At 40.0% G+C, this 19,351-nt stretch overlaps 1 protein-coding gene across 7 annotated transcripts in view; it reads left to right on the top strand.

The window, feature by feature from the left end:
• The window catches only part of MPP7 (MAGUK p55 scaffold protein 7), a 271,223-nt gene that overhangs the window by 5,755 nt on the left and 246,117 nt on the right, over nt 1-19,351 (top strand). Inside the window, exons 1-2 of one of the 7 annotated variants that reach the window (XM_054435735.2) lie at nt 14,483-14,537; nt 15,183-15,267. The exons of 2 other annotated variants lie outside the window; for them this stretch is intronic. The gene's annotated coding sequence lies outside the window, so the exon portion shown is untranslated. Of the gene's footprint in view, nt 1-14,482; nt 14,538-15,141; nt 15,268-17,147; nt 17,189-19,351 lie in introns of those variants that run through there. 4 more of the 7 variants (XM_054435740.2, XM_054435730.2, XM_054435736.2 and 1 more) reach the window with 4 other exon arrangements.

Below are 19,351 nucleotides of genomic sequence, written 5' to 3'. Positions count from 1 at the left end.
GCAAAACCCTCCACCAGCAAAAAGATTATGACTCCCTGAAGGCTCGGATGATCACTAGCATTTAAAAAAAAAAATAAAGCATTTTAAAATTAAGACCTAATGCTATTGCCAGCATAATAGACTATAGTATACTGTAAATATAACTTCTACATGCACTTGGAAAGCAGAAAAATTTCTGTTACCTTATTGCAGTGTTAGTTTTACTAAGGTGGTCTGGAATGGAACATGTGATATCTTCAAGGTATGCCTACAATTTCAGAAATAACCTCTCCTATTGAACCCTCTGATTCTCCCTGTGTTCAGAAACCCAGACCAAAGTGTAGATTTATTGGTCTTTATTTATGAGTAGTTGAATTTTTTTTAATGTCTTGTGTTTTGTTTAAATTTTATGTAAACTGCGACTTAGCTCTTTGAGCATAGTCTTATGCTTTGCTTTCTTAGATTACTGAGTCTTTAAAAGAACAGGTAAAGTGCATATGTGTGGAAAGATTATTTGCTACCTACTATGAACAGATACTTAAGTAAAAAAAAACAAAAACAAAAAAACCCAAGATGTTTTTTCCAGGCATATAAACGTTTTTTTCTTGAAGAAGCATTTAGTCTTTCTATTTACTAGAACATTATCAGCTTGCTTTACTTATGAAAGAGAGGAGACCATTCTTTTCTCTGTGAAGTTAGGAGCTATTTGTCAGGCTTGTTTATTACTGATTGGGTTGCTTGTTACTGATTGTTAGAGAAGGGAGATGAAAATACATAGCAGTTGCAATATCCATTTTGGGTATAGAACTGGCAGTGTTAGTGGAGATTGAAGACTAGCTGGTACGACTGCATTTTGCAAGATGTTTTGAAGACAACTTTGGACTTTGAAAATGCAGGATAGGAATCTAAGTGAGAAAGTCTTTTAGTGGTTGGGGTGTGTGTGTGTGTTCATTTCAGTTGCACTGAATTGTGGGTGGCGAGGAGAGCAATGGTAATTTGTTTCTTACCAGAACACTGCTAGTTCTTAGGGGATTTGGTGGAGATTTGGGAGAGAGAAAATAAATAGGATTCAGCCCTTCTAGGAAGGTCGTTCTTGGCAGTGCCTTCAGCCCTTAGGAGAGTGTGGGCATGGAAAAGGTGGGTGGTTGTAAGTAGCCAGGCAGATTAAAAGGCTGCTTCCTAGAGTTCTCTTTACCTTTGATGACCTTAATAAGGTCATTAAGCATTTTAAGACAGGTTTATAGCTCTCCTGTGGTCCAAGCTTGGACTAAGTACTCCTTAATCTTCAATTTCATGTTTTAAATTTTTGGAATAAGTAGAAACCTGAAATTTATAAAATTAATGACTTAAGTATGCAAGTGAATAACTTCATAGAGTTATTTGGCTTATGGTAGATTTCAGATTATGGTAGGTGCTTGAATATACTTATTTCTCATACTCTTTCTTCCATCCCTTTAACAACAAAAAAAGGCCTTATTAGAAATAGGCAAACTTGAATACACATAGAGCTGTACTGCTCAAATTGAGTACTTGAGTTAGGGAGAAAAGACTCCCGGTCTAGATATAGCTTTGAAAAGACAGGGATCAGGTAGGATGCCGTACACGGCAGGTGTATGCAGGGACAGGGATAACGTTAACCCCTTTTGCTGTGAATATTGTCAGAGGGTCTGATGTGTAATTAGACATCCCTTAGCTTCACTCCTGATAAAAACACAGTCTTGGACAGTTTCTCTGTATGTGCACTTAACGCAGTTTGAATCTTGTTAATCAAATATTTCTCGGGGTTGTAACTTCTATTTTGGCATTGGGAAGACTGTTGAAGTCATGTTGTAAAAATTTGGAGTTGAGCCTGGGATCAAAATTTGGAGTTATGACCCAAGATTTATCAAGCTTCTGCTGATATTCAAAATATTGTTTTTTTCTCTTCCTATTATGGCTTCTGATTACTTCTGAAGAGTGAGTTCAGACCTCTGTGCTCTAACGCTCATCAGAGTATCCTTTTTGTACATAGTATAATCAGGATAGAGATTAGGCATTTTGTCAAGTTTGGGAGAAAGAAGTTGAGCAGTGAGGAAATGAACTAACACTATTTTGATTTCTTCGTAGTCATTTTAAATAGGATACAAATTTTGTATTTTAGAAGTTTCAAAATGGTAGTAATTTCACCTTTCACATTATGCTTAGTATGAAAAATTTCTACCAGTGGTTCTCAAACTTTAGCATACCTTGGGATCACATGAGGGCTTGTCAAACCTTAGGCAGCTGCCTTTTAGCCCCAGAATTTCTGATCAGTGGGTCTGGGAGGGGGGATCCTGGCGATTTGCATTTCTAATAAGTTCTAAGGCCATGTGCTACAGCCACTGCAGGGGCCAGCCACTCTAGGGGGAGATGTAAGTAGTAATTAACACTTTGAAAGAGCTGGGTTTGAATCCCTGCTCTGCTGCTTTCTAGTACTTTGACTTTAGGCAAGTTTCTTAACCTCTGTTGTTCCATCTCTAAAGTGGAAATAGTATAGTATTTTGTTGTGAATGTAAGTGAGCTCCAATGTGTAGAAGCTCAGGGAACAGGGCCTTGCAGATTGCAAGCATACAATAAATGTTTTCTTTTATCCACAAAAAACAGTACATATATAAAATAAATAGGATCCTGCATCTTATGCAATTGAAGCAAAGACAGAAAATTTAATACTTAACCTCATTTCCTGGCACTGTGCTGGGGAAAAAATATGAGTGCTCAATTACTTTTTAAGGAGTGAAGGAAAAGTTTGTGGATCCTAGTAATTTTCCAGAAACAATTTTTAGAGACATAGCACATTCATATTGATGCTGCCTCCTCCCTCTTCCCCTTCAAAAAGTTTTCATTCTTTAATCACCGTATGTTGGACTCTCACAATAATCCTTATAGTTTACATTTTATACAACAGGTATTTTAAAGGTTGCTTCTGGGAGCTGAATGACAGGAAGTACCTGAAAGTCATCTTTAGAACACACTGTCACCTGTACTATGACAACTTTGTATTTGATGACCTTGAACGCAGTTCTTTTTGAGACAGAGTCTTGCTCTGTCCCCCAGGCTGGAGTGCAGTGGAGAGATCTCAGCTCATGGCAAACTCCACCTCGCGGCTTCATGCCATTCTCCTGCCTCAGCCTCCAGAGTAGCTGGGACTACAGGCGCCCGGCTAATTTTTTTGTATTTTTAGTAGAGACAGGGTTTCACTGTGTTAGCCAGGATTGTCTCGATCTCCTGATCTCATGATCCGCCCGCCTCAGCCTCCCAAAATGCTGGGATTACAGGTGTGGGCCACCGTGCCTAGCCCTTGAATGCAGTTCTTGGGGATCTCTTCTCTCGGCTTGCTGAGTGCCTGGTTCATTTTCTTTCTGCAGACCTGCGGGATCTCACCTCTGGCGATCCTTTCATTAGTGAAACCCTCTTTCCATTACTCTCTGTCACTATCACTGTCTTACTTGTTAGCTGTTAACACTCTCTTATCATTATCTTATTTGTTTACTTTTTATTGTTTCCTTCACTAGGACATAAACCCTATGAGGGTAAGGGCTTGATCTTTTGCTACTGGGTCGCTAGGATGGGATGCAGTTCCTGGTATGTAGAGACTGAATACCTGCTGGTTGGGTGAAGGGACTTATGATGCGGAGCTGCCCGCTCTGCTCCCTCCCCAGCTCAGGGGCTCAGACTGGAGTTAGCGCTCACTTCATGGCACACTGTCATGATTGGTCCGTGTAGAGTCTCCCACCTTATTTTATTGTATCTTTCTCCTTCATCACCTATCCCCATTCATGTTCTTCCTTGCCCCCAGGGGACCCTCTCTCTGGCATATGCATAATTCCCTTAAGTACCACCAGATTGTTATCTCGTTGACACTTTCACCAGCTGTTGCTCTCTGCATTCTTGCTGGCATGTGGCATTTTCTGACCTTGTAATTCTTTCCAATCTGATGCAACAGATGGAGCAATCCAGCACAAAGTGATATGTTATTGTTCTTGTTTGCAGCTATCTGATTACTAATGCAGTGGAGTATCCTATCGTATACTGTGTGCGTTTTTCCTTGGTTGAGTTCGCCATTTATATATCCTTTGCCTCTTTTTCTGTTAGCTTTTCATATCTTGTTTCCATTTTTCTGCCCTAATTTATAGCAGTTTTCTTCTTTTTTCAGTGTCTCGTTGGATTTTAAATGGTATATGCATCTTTTCTGTTTTTCACCTGTCAGATTTTTTCTTTGAAATCTTTCATTAAACGGAATCTTTAATTTTGTTATGATCCAACCATTTTTTTTTTTTTTCTTAACCTTCTGGGTCTTGTGTAGGAAATATTTCTCCATTCCTAGTTAACAAAGTTATGTTTCTATATTTTCTTCTATGGCAAACCAATTTTCCCAAATCTCATTTACTAAATAACCTAGTGGTTTGTGATGCTACCTGTATCATATGTCAAGATCCACACCCTCGTATATATGCACACAGAGACACAGACACACACATACTCTCTCTCTCACCTTTTTAGGCTCCCTGCTCTGTTCTGATCAATTTGTCTGTTTCTGTTCTAATTTCACAGAGGATTTTGCTTTTATTTTTATTGCTACAACTTGTTTGTATATTTTGATATCTAGAAGAATGAGTCCCTCCTGTGTTATTTTAAAAACATATTTAAACTGGTAGTTTTCAGCCATGGCTTTATATTAGAATTTGCTAGGTAGCTTTAAAAAAAATATATCCCATTGACCATAGATGAACTGAATTATAATCTCTAGAGAGTGGAGTCCAGCAATTGTATTTTTTAAAATCCCGTCCGGTGACACTGATCTATATCCCGAGTGGAAACCACTTATCAGTGGTATTAATGTTTTATTCATTGGAGGTCAAATTTTTTTTTTTCGTAATGATCTCGTCTTCTTTGTTACAGTAATTCCTAGTTCAGCTTTTGTTTCTACTGTGAATGCCATTTTTTCTTCTGTTGTATTTTCTATTGTTTATTTCCCCTGGTTTAGGGGAATCCTACATATATCGACAACTGTGCATCACTTAACAGGGATATGTTCTGAGAAATGTGTCATTAGGTGATTTCGTCATTGTGTGAACATCGCAGACTGCACTTACACAAATGTAGATAACATAGCCTACTACACACCTAGGTTATATGGTATAGCCCGTTGCTCCTAGGCTACAAACCTGTGCAGCAGGTTACTGTCCTGAATACCGTAGGCAACTGGAACATAATGGTATTTGTATATCTAAACATCTGTAAACATAGAAAAAGTACAGTAAAAATATGGTAAAAAAGATTAAACATGGTCCACCTGCATAGGACACGTTACATGTGTCTGAACTGGAAGTTGCTCTGGGTGAGTCAGTGAGTGGGTGGTAAGTGAATGAGAAGGCCTAGGGCATGACTGTACACTCACTACTGTAGACGTTATAAGCACTGTGTCTAGGCTACACCATGTTCATTTAAAAAGTATTTTTTCTTCAATAATAAACAAAGCTTAGCTTAACTTTTTTGCCTGATAAACTTATAAATGGTTTTTAACTTTTGACTGTTTCGTAATAACACAGCTTCAAACACAAGCATATTCTATAGTGGTACAACTATATTTTCTTTTATTAAAAAAATTTTTTTAAAATATAAAACTAAGACACAAACACACACTTTAGCCTAAGCCTACGCAGGGTCAGGATCATCAGTATTACTGTCTTTATTTATTTAATTTTTTTTTGAGACAGTGTCTCTGTCTCTGTCGCCCAGGCTGGAGTGCAGTGGTGCGATCTTTGGCTCACTGCAACTTCTGCCCCACTGGGTTCAAGGGATTCTCGTGCCTCAGACTCCCAGGCAGCTGGGATTACAGGCATGTGCTACCACACCTGGCTAATTTTTGTATTTTTAGTGTAGATGGCGTTTGCCATGTTGTCGAGGCAGGTCTTGATCTCCTGGCCTCAAGTGGTCCACCCGCCTCAGCCTCCCAAAGTGCTGGGATTGCAGGCGTGAGCCACCGTGCCCTGCCAGTATCAGTCTTAATCCCTAGTTAATGTTTCTAGCTGTCATCCTATCCAAAGGAGCTACTTTTCCTGGTCTTGCCAGAGTCAGTGGTTATAGCAGTTGCTGTATTTTGCATTACCTGGGAGTCCATTTTTCTTTACATTATTGCATGTTTGGCATTTGCTAGTACATGTTAGTAGATGTTCACTAAATTTATGTATGTAGCTGTTCATGAGAATATTCTAATATCCTGAAAAATTAGGAACAGCCTAAACTGTGCAGCAGTAGGCATCTATTCTTCTTCTCCATGGAAATTGTTAATATATGGTGGCAAAAGTTTACAAAATCATGTCATCAGGATAATCCTAATTTTGTAACAAGAGAATAAGTTACTTTTCATGTACAACTCTAAATTGTCCATGTACTATTAATTCATATCTGTATGAGTGTGAATGTTCAAATAAAAACAGTTCAATTAATATCAGTAATGGGCATTAAGATTCTAGGTGAGTTACTTCTTTCATGTGTTAGTCTGTTTTCCTAAAATCCTTTTTTTTAATAAGAAAACTGATTGGGGCCGAGTGTGGTGGCTCATGCCTGTAATCCCAGCACTTTGGGAGGCTGAGGTGGGTGGATCACCTGAGGTCAGGCGTTCGAGACCAGCCTGACCAATGTGATGAAACCCCATCTGTACTAAAAATACAAAAGTTAGCCGGTTGTGGTGGCATGCGCCTGTAATCCCAGCTACTCGGGAGGCCAAGACAGGAGAATCGCTTGAACCTGGGAGGCAGAGGTTTCAGTGAGTCGAGATTGTGCCATTGCACTCCAGCCTGCACAACAAAAGCGAAACTCTGTCTCAACAAAACAAAACAAAACAAAACAAAACAAAATAAAAACTGATTAAAAATGACTTTATAATAAGCTGGGATGGGGAGGTGGGGCAGTTGCAGATGAAGTAAGACTGGCCATAAATTGAAGGTAGGTAAGAAGTTCAAGAAGGTTCCTTGTAGTATTATACTCTTTCCTCCAGTTTAGTATATGCTAGAAATACTCCCTATGTTAAAAAAAAAAAAAAAAAAAAAAAAAAGGAAAGTAAAAAGACTAATTCGTGAGTGGGGCCACTTAGTAAAGGATATAGGGCATCAATACAAGGCAGACTTTTATTTTGTTATTGCTCCAAGAGAAACTAATAGAAGATCTTTATGTACCGTGTGTATCAATAGTAGTATAATAGCATTAGAAATCAATGGTTTGGCTGGGCTCAGTGGCGCATGCCTATAATCCCAACACCTTGGGAGGTCGAGGCAGATGGATGGCCTGAGCTCAGAAGTTTGAGACCAACCTGGGCAACATAGTGAAACCCCATCTCTACAAAAAATACAAAAATTAGCTGGGCATGGTGACACACGCCTGTGGTCCCAGCTACTTGAGTGGCTAAGATGGGAGCATTGCTTGAGCCAGGGAGGCGGAGGCTGCAGTGAGCCGAGATTGTGCCACTGTACTCCAGCCTGGGTGACAGCATGAGACTCTGTCTCAAAGAGGAAAAAAAAAATCAACGTTTTGGCCTTTGTGGGAAGAAGTAAATCATTATGTCATGTGGTTTACTGTAGTGACTTCTCTGCTCTTGCCCCTGCCCCTAAAACCTTTTCTCCATTTCACCACCCAAAGCCCAGAGTAGGTTCGGGTGGATCCTGTCACTCATTTGCTCAGAACCTTGCCGTTTCACTCAGATTCAAGGGCAAAGTCTCCATAGTGGCTCACTCACCTTAGACACTGTATTCGTGAGCTCTTGGCCACACATCTCTTAAACACGCAAAAAAATATTGGAGAGCTGAGACTGCACTTCTGGCCCCAGTTCTTAAGATTTAAGTGACTTTTGTGGTAAGTCTGGTCCTGAAGAGTTTACCAGTCTGTTAAAAAGGCAGAGATTTCTGTTGGTTGGGATGGCTGTGTTGATATTTCTTGAGTTAACCAGAGGAGGAAGCGCACGGGAAACAGTTCGTCTCAGCTTCCTTAATCCACTAGTCTGCTAGTCTGGACTGATATGGTTAGCTTTTTTTTTTTTTTTTTTTTTGAGATGGAGTCTGGCTCTGTTGCTCAGGCTACAGTGGCATGGTCTTGGCTCACTGCAACCTCTGCCTCCTGGGTTCAAGCGAGTCTCCTGCCTCAGCCTTCTGAGTAGCTGAGACTACAAGTGTGTGTCACCACACCTGGCTAATTTTTTGTATTTTCGGTAGAGACGAGGTTTCACCATGTTGGCCAGGCTGGTCTCGAACTCCTGACCTCAAATGATCCGCCCACCTCGGCCTCCCAAAGTGCTGGGATTACAGGTGTGAGCCACCATGCCTGGCCTGGTTAGCTATTTTTGAGACCAAAATCTCAAGAAAGAGGTACATGCTGTGCTAAGAAGGAAAAAGTGCTGCTGACTTCCCCCACCCGAGGTCTTCTAACCTCACACCCGAGCCTAATACAAAATATTCTGCTCATAAGGCCCTTTCTCAGGATGGCTGTGGCTGGTGGTTCTTGGTGCTCTAGGCCTGACATTGGGCTCTGCTGAGCTTCCAACTTTTAGCGTTTGTTCAAACAGGAACTCAAAGAATAAGGTAATTCCTGAAGGCTCACTTGAACAAGCACAGCCTTGACCTCAGCTCCATATCCTTGGAGCTGCAGTTTTCAGACTTGTTTCAGTACCGCTTCACGCTTTTAACAATTATTAAGGACCTCAAAGACCTTTTCTTTACATGAGTTATATCTATCAATGTTTACCATATTAGAAATATAAGTGGGAAATTTTAGAGTATTTATGAATTCAATAAAACATAATAACCTGGCTGGGTGTGGTGGCTCATACCTGCAATCCCAGCACTTTGGGAGGCTGAGGCGGGACGATCACTTGAGGCCAGGAGTTTGAGACAAGCCTGGGCAACATAGTGAGACTTTGTCTCTACAAAAAATTTAAAAAATTAACAGGATATGGTAGTGTGCACTTGTGGTCCTAGCTACTTGGGAGGCTGAGGCAGGAGGATTGCTTGAGCCCAAGAGATTAAGGCTGCAGTGTACCATGATCACACCACTGCACTCCAGCCTGAGTGACAGAGCGAAACCCTGTCTCATAAAAACCAAAAATCAAAACATAATAACCCTTTTGTATATGAACACAAATAACACTTCTGTATGAAAAATACCTTTACAAAGAGAGTTTAGGGAAAGAGTGGTGGTGTTTTACATTTTTGTAGTTCTCTATAATGTCTGGTTTTGTAGAAGCAACTAGATTCTCATAACTGCTTCTGCATTCAATCTGTTGTGATTTGTTGTTTGGTTGGAATATGTGAAGAAAATCCAACCCCAGGCACATCTGCAGTTGGAAATGGAGGTGTGTTTTAATAGTCTTTTCAGATAATTGTGGGTATTCCCTTTGATGCTACACCAAACTCTGCAAGTGGCCATTTCTTAAAGCTTATTCGCGGTGTGGAATCTAAAACCATATCAATAAACTTTTCTTACTTTGTTGCATTTAAATCCATTGACCTCTCTTTCATTTTCATTGATCTTTCTTACTCATGTATCATTTGGGAAATATTGATTCATGGAATTAAATGTTAGCACATTTTATAATACCATTAGAAAAAAATTACATTTGTTGAAATCAGCGGTCGTCTCTTGAAAAATCTTCTTCCCCTCCAGCTTTATTGAGATGTAATTGGTATACAAAAACCTGCATATAATCAATGTATAGAATTTGTTGAGTTTGGACAAATGTATACACTCCTGTATTTGGCATTATAAAATGTGCTAACATTTAATTCCATGAGCCAATATTTTCCAAATCATGCATGAATAAGAACGATCCAAAATGAAAGAAAGACCAATGGATTTAAATACAACAAAGTGAGAAACGTTCACTTATATGGCTCCATATTCCACATTGCAAATAAACTTTAATGTATAGTACATTTACCATCTCCACAATCCAGATGATAAACGTGTCCATCACCTCCAAAGTTTCCTTGTGTCCTTGTGTTTTATTTTTATTTTGTGTGTGTTAAAAACACTTGAGATCTACCCTCTACAAATTTTTAAGGACACAATACCATCTTATTAACTGTCTGCATATTGAGAAAGCTGTCACACTCTTGGTGGCAGATACAATTTTTCTAAGTACCTAATTTTTGTTTGAAGGCTTGACTTTTATCATTGGCAACAAATAGGTCAGTTGTTTTTTTTTTTTTTTTTTTTTTTGAAGCAACAGGCTAATTTTGCATTTGAGAAAGTGTGTGCCAAATACCCAACTTTAAATACTAATACTTTCAGTTTTTATTTCATGTAAAAATGATATTCTATAAACAAAAAAAGCTGCTAGTTCAGCTTGCTGATCAAACGGTTGGCATACATTCTTTTCCTTCAGACAACCTCCATACTTCAGTATGCCGCACAGCTCCTTCATGTGAACTCTCCTATTTCAGCACAAAGAATATTAAAAAGGTCAAAAGGGCACATACTCAGGGGTTGAGATTTCATGCAATTGCTAATGTTCACTGTTTCATCAAGGATATTTTTATATGAAACCGTACTTTTTTTTTCCCACTGTGAGTTCACAGTGGTCATGAGGACCTATACTGGTGGTGCCACTGTCTTGATTTGTGCTAAGGGGCCAGCAATTTTATACACCCTTGCTTTGATCATCAGTGCTTCCTGTCAGCCTATGAAAGTTGTGAATGACCTGTTTGCATTATTATAATTATAGTTTTGATGTCATGGACGTCCTGAAAGGTGCCTGAGGACCCCCAGGGTGTCTTGGAGCACTTTGAGAACTGCTGGTGCCAGTTCAGTTGAAAGTGGACTCCTCACAGTGATCTGTCTCCTCTGAGGTTGCTCAACTGCATCCAGCTTCTTCTTTGCTTATTACTCCTAAAGCTGTCGTTTTAGAAGCAGGGACCAGTTACTTCTTGGCTCAGCTGTGCTGTAGTTTTCCAAGTGAAAGGAAGTTTAGAAACGCTAGGAAAGAAATTTTTTTTTGTTTGTTTTTTTGAGATGCAGTCTCGCTCTGTTGCCCAGGCTGGAGTACAGTGGCGTGATCTCGGCTCACTGCAAGCTCTGCCTCCCGGGTTCACGCCATTCTCCTGCCTCAGCCTCCTGAGTAGCTGGGACCACAGGCGACCACCACCACGCCTGGCTAATTTTTTTCTGTATTTTTAGTAGAGATGAGGTTTCACTGTGTTAGCCAAAATGGTCTCGATCTCCTGACCTTGTGATCCGCCCACCTCGGCCTCCCAAAGTGCTGGGATTACAGGCGTCAGCCACCATGCCGGGCGAAAGAAAATATTTTTGAGATAGGCAACTCCTGACCTGTACAAAGTTGTACATTTTGTTGTCTTACACAATAAATAAGCACATCCATAAACATGCTTATACTTGATAGACTTTCCTCATCTTTTAAGATGAAGATAATCACAAAGAGAACATGAAGAAATGTTATGTTCATTTATCAAAAAGTAGTTGTTTGGTTATCATAATTAAATAAAAAACCAGGCTACCACCTGTTGTAACGCTTTTTGTTTAATGAATGGTTTAACGTGTTCTTTTGTTTTTTTAATGCCTGTAAATAGTAATCAGATCTTGATTTGATTCAGTTTCTATTTTTTTGGCAAAACTACTTCGTAGGTGGTGGCCTGTACTTCTCACTCCAGTCAGGTAATATTGGTTGTTTCACTTGTTGTAGTGTTCATGACCATTGATAACCATTGCCTAGATCCATTATCTTATCAGGGGTTTGCAAAATGGTGATATTTTTATTGTTTTCCTGTTTTAGTTATTAGAATATTTTTATGAAGAGAAACTTCCCCTCATCAACTCTTTGAGATCTAGTTAGTACAGAAAAGGTAGGTTGGCTGGGCACAGTGGCTCACACCTGTAATCCTAGCAATTTGGGAGGCTGAGGTGGGCGGATCATCTGAGGTCGGGAGTTCCAGACCAGGCTGACCAACACAGAGAAACCCCGTCTCTACTAAAAATACAAAATTAGCTGGGTGTGGTGGCGTGTTGCCTGTAATCCCAGTTACTCGGGAGGCTGAGGCAGGAGAATCACTTTAACCCAGGAGGTGGAGGTTGCAGTGAGCCAAGATTGCGCTATTGCACTCCAGCCTGGGCAACAAGAGCGAAACTTCATCTCAAAAAAAGAAAAGGTAGGTTAAATGCCTGATTCTTTTTTGTTTTTAACATCAGTTTTCAATATTATGAGCTGGTCTCTTAGATTAGTCACTTAGAACAGGACTGTTCAGGTTGTGTAAATTAAATTGGTCTCTACAGCATTTTTGTTGGAAACATCAAGCTAAATTGCCTGGTTTTTAGAAGCAAATCTAAAGGAAACTATTAACAGAAAAGTCATTTTGTTATATTCTGAAAGTAGCTTAATTCACTTGAAATAAAAAAATAATGGCTGAGACATCTTGGAGCTGTTAAATGGGAATTAAAAAAAATTAAAACACTTGTTCTTGTCTTTAGAATGATGTATTCATTGCATGTCATTATCCTTTTATGTATCTTATATTGTATTCTGAGATCAGATTCAAAAATGTATAAAGCATCCTTCCTTCAAGGTTCATAATAGAGTAAGTGAAAAGTTGACCGCTGTTCTTATTACATTGATTTGTTACAATCATTCCATGGGTGGAATGCAAACAAAAGTTCTATTTACTCCAATGTTCCCCCCTCTTTAAAATTCATAATTTTGAGAAATGTCTGATAGACAATAAGATAAAGTTTTCTTCGGAAAAAATGGAAGCAATCAGTGAAACCTATTATGTAGAGGGGGCAGTCAGATGAGACTGAAGAGGTCCTATTGGAATTAGGGTGAGAGGAGAAAGGAAGGGAAGGCAACTTTCTTCAGTCTTCAGCTGCAGACTTTTCACTGGCTTCTTCCTGCTAATGCTGCCTGTGACTTGAAACAGGTCCTCCTGCTTCAGGCCAGACCTGTTTTTAAGCTGCTCCTCCCTCCCTGAATTCCTTCTCGTGATTTAAGTGATTGCTGAATACACAAGACTTGGTGCCTAGACAGCAAAAGATTATATAAATGTCTGTGTACATTTGTGTACCCCTCATGGGAACTGGTTAACAGCTGTCCTTGATCAGCAGGGATCTTGGTGACACTGGTGTTTCCTGTGTGCTTCCTCTCATGTGCATTTCAGAGCGGTATCCTCAGTAAAGTACTTTACTTAATCATTGGTGTTCATACCGACTATTAATCTCACCACCAAGATCTGTTCAGTTGTTTTCAGTTCAGTGTCTTACACTTAATAAATGATAACTAAAGTGATTTTGACTTGGCTTCTGTTATCCTGGGTGCTTCTAATTTCCAGATGGGTCTGAAACTGGGTATTTAAATTTAGTCTTATTTTTGCACATGGAGCTAAAAGTATCCTTTGGGACAGGCTGTGAATGATATGGCAAGGCTGCTTATCAAAATAGACATTTTGTTGTCTATTAACAATTTTGGACGGAAAAAAAGCTTTGGGGGCTGGGCGTGATGTCTCACGCCTGTAATCCCAGCACTTTGGGAGGCTGAGGTGGGTGAATCACTTGAGGTCAGGAGTTTGAGACCAGCCTCGTCTCTACTAAAAATACAAAAATTAGCCAGGCGTAGTGGCAGGCGCCTGTAATCCCAGCTACTTGGGAGGCTGACGCAGGAGAATTGCTTGAACCCAGGAGGCAGAGGCTGCAGTGAGCTGAGATTGTGCCATTGCACTCCAGCCTGAGTGGAAGAGTGAGACTCTGTCTCAAAAAAAAAAAGAAATAAAAGCTTTGAAACGTTTTAATAGAGTGGTACGAACTTGGTGTTTACAGAGAAGAGCTGTCATTTCTTGGTTCTTTACAGTATGCCAGGTGCTGTGTTATGCAAACCCTCCCTAGATGTCCATGCTTAATTCAGCCCTTTGAGTATTCCATTTACATTTACAAATAGAAAAATGGAGTCAGGGAGAAGTTAGGTAATTTGCCTTTGGGGTCATATACCTAGGAACTGGTAGAGCCAGGATTGAAACCCAGGTTACCCATTCTCCTATACATCAGAGACCAGTGTGTAAGAACTGTAGGATTTGAATTCATATTGGAAATTTCCTCCCCTTTATGGATCTTTAATCTTTCTTTCTTTGGCTCCTTCACATAATTTGGATAAGCACAAGTTTCACCTATTTTGGCCAGTGCCTTAAGTTACTCCACCAACGTGCACCTCTTCCCAGGAGAAGGCTGGGTCACATTGAAAAGTAGCCCACTGCAGGCATGAAATTGTTACGAAATTTTATGTTTCATGTAAAAGATTAAAAGTCACTTTCCACTGTGTGCAATTGATGCACCAGAAAAAGGTATCTTTTTTTAATGCCTACCCCTGTCCACACACCATACCTCAGGTTGAGACACAGGCTATAGAACTTTCCAGTCATGTCATGATCATGTGTGGAGTTCAGTTAATTCACTATGTTGCTGTAGTGGGGGTCAGGTTGAGAGGCGGTCACCGACACACAACAAGCAGGCAATAGCGAGGGGTTGAACTGAGGAGTAACACGGATCTGAACAGTGTACGGGAGAAGATTTGATGACTGGAGATGGGGAGCTTAGTTCCTCCATTTCTGGTTTCTCCTTGGTTTCTGCCACTGTTTTTCTTTACGCTCCTGTCCTTTAATTGTGGGAGTGACTTCGGTCCTTTTCCCACTTACTCACCCCCACCGCCCCAATTGTGCGTTTGCCCATTGTCTTGCTTTCAGCTATCATTTCTGTCTGAGTGGCTTCTAAACTGCCTGTGGCTTTAATGAGCTCCAGTTCAGTAAATCCACCTGAGCCCTAATTTGCTGTAGCAAATTTGCAGTTGCTCAGTGGCTATATCCTGGCTATTTGAATGTCTCAGAGTGAGTACGTTTGATTTTAACCGCTCTTCCTCCAAAGCCAGCTGTAAGCATTTTTAAGTGGTACACAAATTGATAGGAAGAGAACATTCCCAGATTCACTGTAGATGAGGCTCAGGTTCCTATTTTATCAGCCAAGAGTGCTGAACTGCCCTGGAAGTGGGCAGCCACATTTGCTGGAAAAGAGACAGTATACCGAGGTGTACTTTTCTCTGGCCCCTTGGTGCCCTGTGAGGCACACAGCTGTCTGTGATAATGTCAGAGATTACATCACAGTGCCAATGGAACTAACAGGAACCACCTGTGCACTTCCTTTTACAGGAATGTTCCTAAACAGCAGATTCTCCTAGGCTTTGAACGAAATTTAGCTTCAAGGCCAAAAGCCTCATTGTGAAGAGAAAGAAAGGTGGGTGTTCTTCTTAACAATGACTCTGCTTGTAGCCTTCCAGTGTCCTGGAACGTTGGTTTCCACAGCTGTCTTCCTTGCTTAATTGGTGTACACTGCCCTCGGCATGCAACTGAAAACGTTAGGGCCATATGTCCTAATAGTTAAGAATGTGGACCGTAAAACTAAACATGTTGGCTTCTAAATTCCAGCCCTGCTTATTGCTGGTTTTATGAATTTAGACAAGTTATTTATTCTCTCCAAACCTCCGTTTTCTTAACTGAAACAGGCTAATTAAAGTACCTACCCAAAAGTTGGTAGTGAGAATTAAATTCGATAACACATTAGAAGTATTTAGTGCAGTGCCTGGCACATACCAAAGGTCAGTAAATGCTAATTGCTATTATTAACAATATTGTTGGTAAATACCCTAAAAAAGCTGTTTTATTTTATTTTGTCCATCTCTGCTATCTGGTCAATAACCTGATATTGTCATCTCTTCCTACTCATACAATCTCATGTTGTCATTTGTCTCTCTGAGTTACTGCTGCTACCTTCTTTGAGCAGATACTCATTACCTCTTCATTGTGTGTACAGAATGTTGGTACAGAAGTCATCTTCCTTTTTAGAAATGACCTTTAGGCCTTGCGCAGTGGTTCATGCCTGTAATCCCAGGACTTTGGGAGGCCGAGGTGGGTGGATCACTTGAGATCAGGAGTTTGAGACCAGCTTAGCCAATGTGACAAAACTCCATCTCTACTAAAAATACAAAAAATACAAAAATTAGCCAGGTGTAGTGGCATGCGCCTGTAATCCCAGCTACTTGGGGGTCTGAGGCAGGAGAATTGCTTGAACCTGGGAGGCAGAGGTTGCAGTGAGCAGAGATTGTGCCACTGTATTCCAGCCCCGGTGACAGAGTGAGACCCTGTCTCAAAAAAAAAAAAAAAAAAAAAGAAAAAGAAAAAGAAAGAAATGACCATTTATTCTTTGGATCTACTCTACCACACTGAGTCTAAATTACTCAGTTTGCCTTTTAAAGCCTGTCATATTGAGGCCTGTATATGGTATTTTCCATTACTCTTGTTTTTCTTTTACATACCCTCTACTCTAGTCAGACACAGGAATGTGTACAAGGCATGCATTTTTCTTTCTCTTTTTGTCTAAATTGGCACCCTGTATTGCTTTGCCAGGCACATGCCCATTTGTCTCTCATGGGACAGTTTTGACCCTGTTATGTGGAGGTCGCATGTGACCTTTGTCTGGCCTGCGCTTTCCCAGGGTCTGAGATGATCAGGGTCTTGGCTCTTGCACCTCCTCTAGGCTGCGCCCTAGCCTGCCTTTAGGGGTCTAGATTCTGGGAAACTTTATTACTCTGTTGCTATTTATTAATCTGGAGTCAAGAGTACTAGAAATCACACCATTTTTTTTATGCCTACGCCCTGTTAAAAGGAATTCTGTTCCTGAAATTTGGACTGCATATGACATCACTATACCGTCAGGCCCCTGTATGCGTGGGTTCTGCATCAGTGAATTCAACCAACTGCAGATCAAAAATACTAACAAAAAAATGAATGGTTCTTTCTGTACTGAATATGTCCAGACTTTTTTTCTGTCATGATTCCCTAAACAATATAACAACTATTTACATAGCACTTGCATTGTGTTAGGTATTGTAAGTAATCTAGAGATGATTTAAAGTGTGCAGGAGGATATGCACAGGTTATTTGCAAACACTGGGTTATTTTATATCAGGGACTTGAGTCTCAGTAGATTTTGGTATCAGGGGACTATTCTGCCACATATACAGAGGAACGACTGTATACCTTCTTTATATTGTATTGTTCCTAAAACAAATCTAGAGCAGGTACACAGTAATGTTCCCTTTATTTTTGTCCTGTTAGATATAGCAGTCTTGGCAGTTGCTGAACTGAATTGCTGGCTGGTAAGAAATGTAGTCAAATATGAATGAGCATGCATTCCTCCTTGTTCTCTGTAATGGCTCATTGTCCTGGTTTACCAGTGATGGCTTGGGCACATTAGGGAGGCAGAGACCTTCCTAAGTGGTTGCCCCATTCAGATAGCCTCATCTCACACATCAAGTTCTTACCTTGGCTCATGACAGTCATAATAATTCTAAGGGATCATTTAGCCACAGTTTAAACTTGATTTTTCTTGGGTTTGATGGTGGGAACATTTTAAGACTAAGAAATTGAGTGGAAGAAAAATTAATAGACGTGTCTTTGAAGGTAGGAATTTTGTCCTTAAACTACATCCCTGCTGCCTGTGCGTGGAATAAGTGATATTGAAAGAATGCATGGAGTTCTTTTTTTTTTTTTTTTGAGACAGAGTCTCACTGCTCTGTCACCCAGGATGGAGTGCAGTGGCGCAATCTCGGCTCACTGCAACCTCTGCCTCCTGGGTTCAAGTGATTCTACTGCCTCAGCCTCCTGAGTTGCTGGGATTATAGGCATGTGCCACCATGCCCAGCTAATTTTTGTATTTTAGTAGAGATGGGGTTTCGCCGTCCTGACCTCAGGTGATCCACCCGCCTCGGCCTCCCAAAGTGATGGGATTACAGGCGTGAGCCACTGCGCCTGGCCGAAATTCTTAAAGAGCATGCTGTGCATTTCTGTAGTGAGCCAATGACAAAACCAAAAGACCAATCAGAGATTCACCTCTTAGAAGGAAAAAGATCCACTAACCTGCAGAACGTCTCTATCGGTGACTTGAGGAAGGACTTGAAAAGGGAACAGGGAGAATTAAGGGTTGGGAAGGAAGACGTGGATTTATTTGGGAAAACTTTTAGTAGCTTCATCCTTCTGAATCTTCCTCTTTGCTTCCTTAGGAGATACTGAGGCTTGGTGCCCTTGCCTAGTTGCTGCCACTGGAGAACTTGCCCGTAGCTCAGGCCCACCCTGTAGATTCACTCCGGGAGATCAAATCAGCATTTAGATCTGCTAATTATGCCATTTCTATTTCAAGAAATACGTTGAGTCCAAAATAGAAATTGACTGCTTGCTTCACCCTGTTCACCCTGGTGTTATTCAGGCAGAATATGTCAGATATGTTTCGTGTGATATTTTCATTAGTCAAGAGATATGGATCCTTTTCTTTCCTTCTTTTTTTAATTTGGGTAACATTTCAGAAGTAATGAATGGCAAAGAGAACACAATAAATGACCTTTACCTCCATTAACATGTTAACATTTTGGTGGGTTTTTTTTTTTTTCAGATTAAAAAAATGGAATAAATGAAATGTTATGGATAACGTTTGAAATATACTTTGTTCTCCTTTCCAGTTTTATTTCCCTGTCTTCTCAGAAGTAGTTAATATGAATTTATATATATCCTTTTATCTTTTTCTAAATTTACTTTTACTATATATGGATATTTCCTTAAGGACCTATACAGTGTTACATGTTCATTAACATAAATGATACACTGTGTGTTTCATTCTGTTACTTGCTTTTAAAAATCTATCTATTTTGATAATATCTAGCCATGATGATATAGAGACCAGATGACATTTTAGTTTTTTGTGGTGTATGCAGGTGTTTTAAGTACCTGGTTGCTCATGTAAATCTATCAGTACCTCTAACATTTCCTAAAAATCTTTGTTTGTATGCCTTAAATTGATTAGGAATTTAAAAATGGATACCCCCAGTAAGTTGAAAGTCTGATGTTTGGTGGAAACTTCCATATGCAATTTAGCAGGCTGTCTCAATATTTTGTGTTCCAAAAAGATGCTGCGAAGATAATGCAGTGGGTGTGGAATCGTTTGCAAAGGACTTGAGTAGGTGGCAGGGAGTTTTTGACTTGTACTAACATACATAGGAGTGCTGTTGCTAGGGCCACTTTGGGAACTTGTTATTGTGTGGGAAAGTGTTATGCTATTAAAAGTTTTATTTTTCTTTTTTTGGTAACAGTGTTAGTTTTCTATATTAAAACAATATTCTCTTTGGTTTAAGAAATATGCATGGATATAAAATTGTTATTTATAATATTAATCTGGCCCTGTTCTTCTAACCAAGCTTTGGTCTCATTGCCCTGGCAGCCTGTTGGACAATTTCATGTGGATAGCTCTTCATGTCACTCAAAAGATCAAA

This window comes from Pongo pygmaeus, chromosome 8 (genome assembly GCF_028885625.2).
Source record: "Pongo pygmaeus isolate AG05252 chromosome 8, NHGRI_mPonPyg2-v2.0_pri, whole genome shotgun sequence".
Taxonomy (NCBI): Eukaryota; Metazoa; Chordata; class Mammalia; order Primates; family Hominidae; genus Pongo; species Pongo pygmaeus.
The sequence above is the reverse complement of the archived record's forward strand: the minus strand, read 5'-3'. Positions and strand labels throughout refer to the sequence as shown.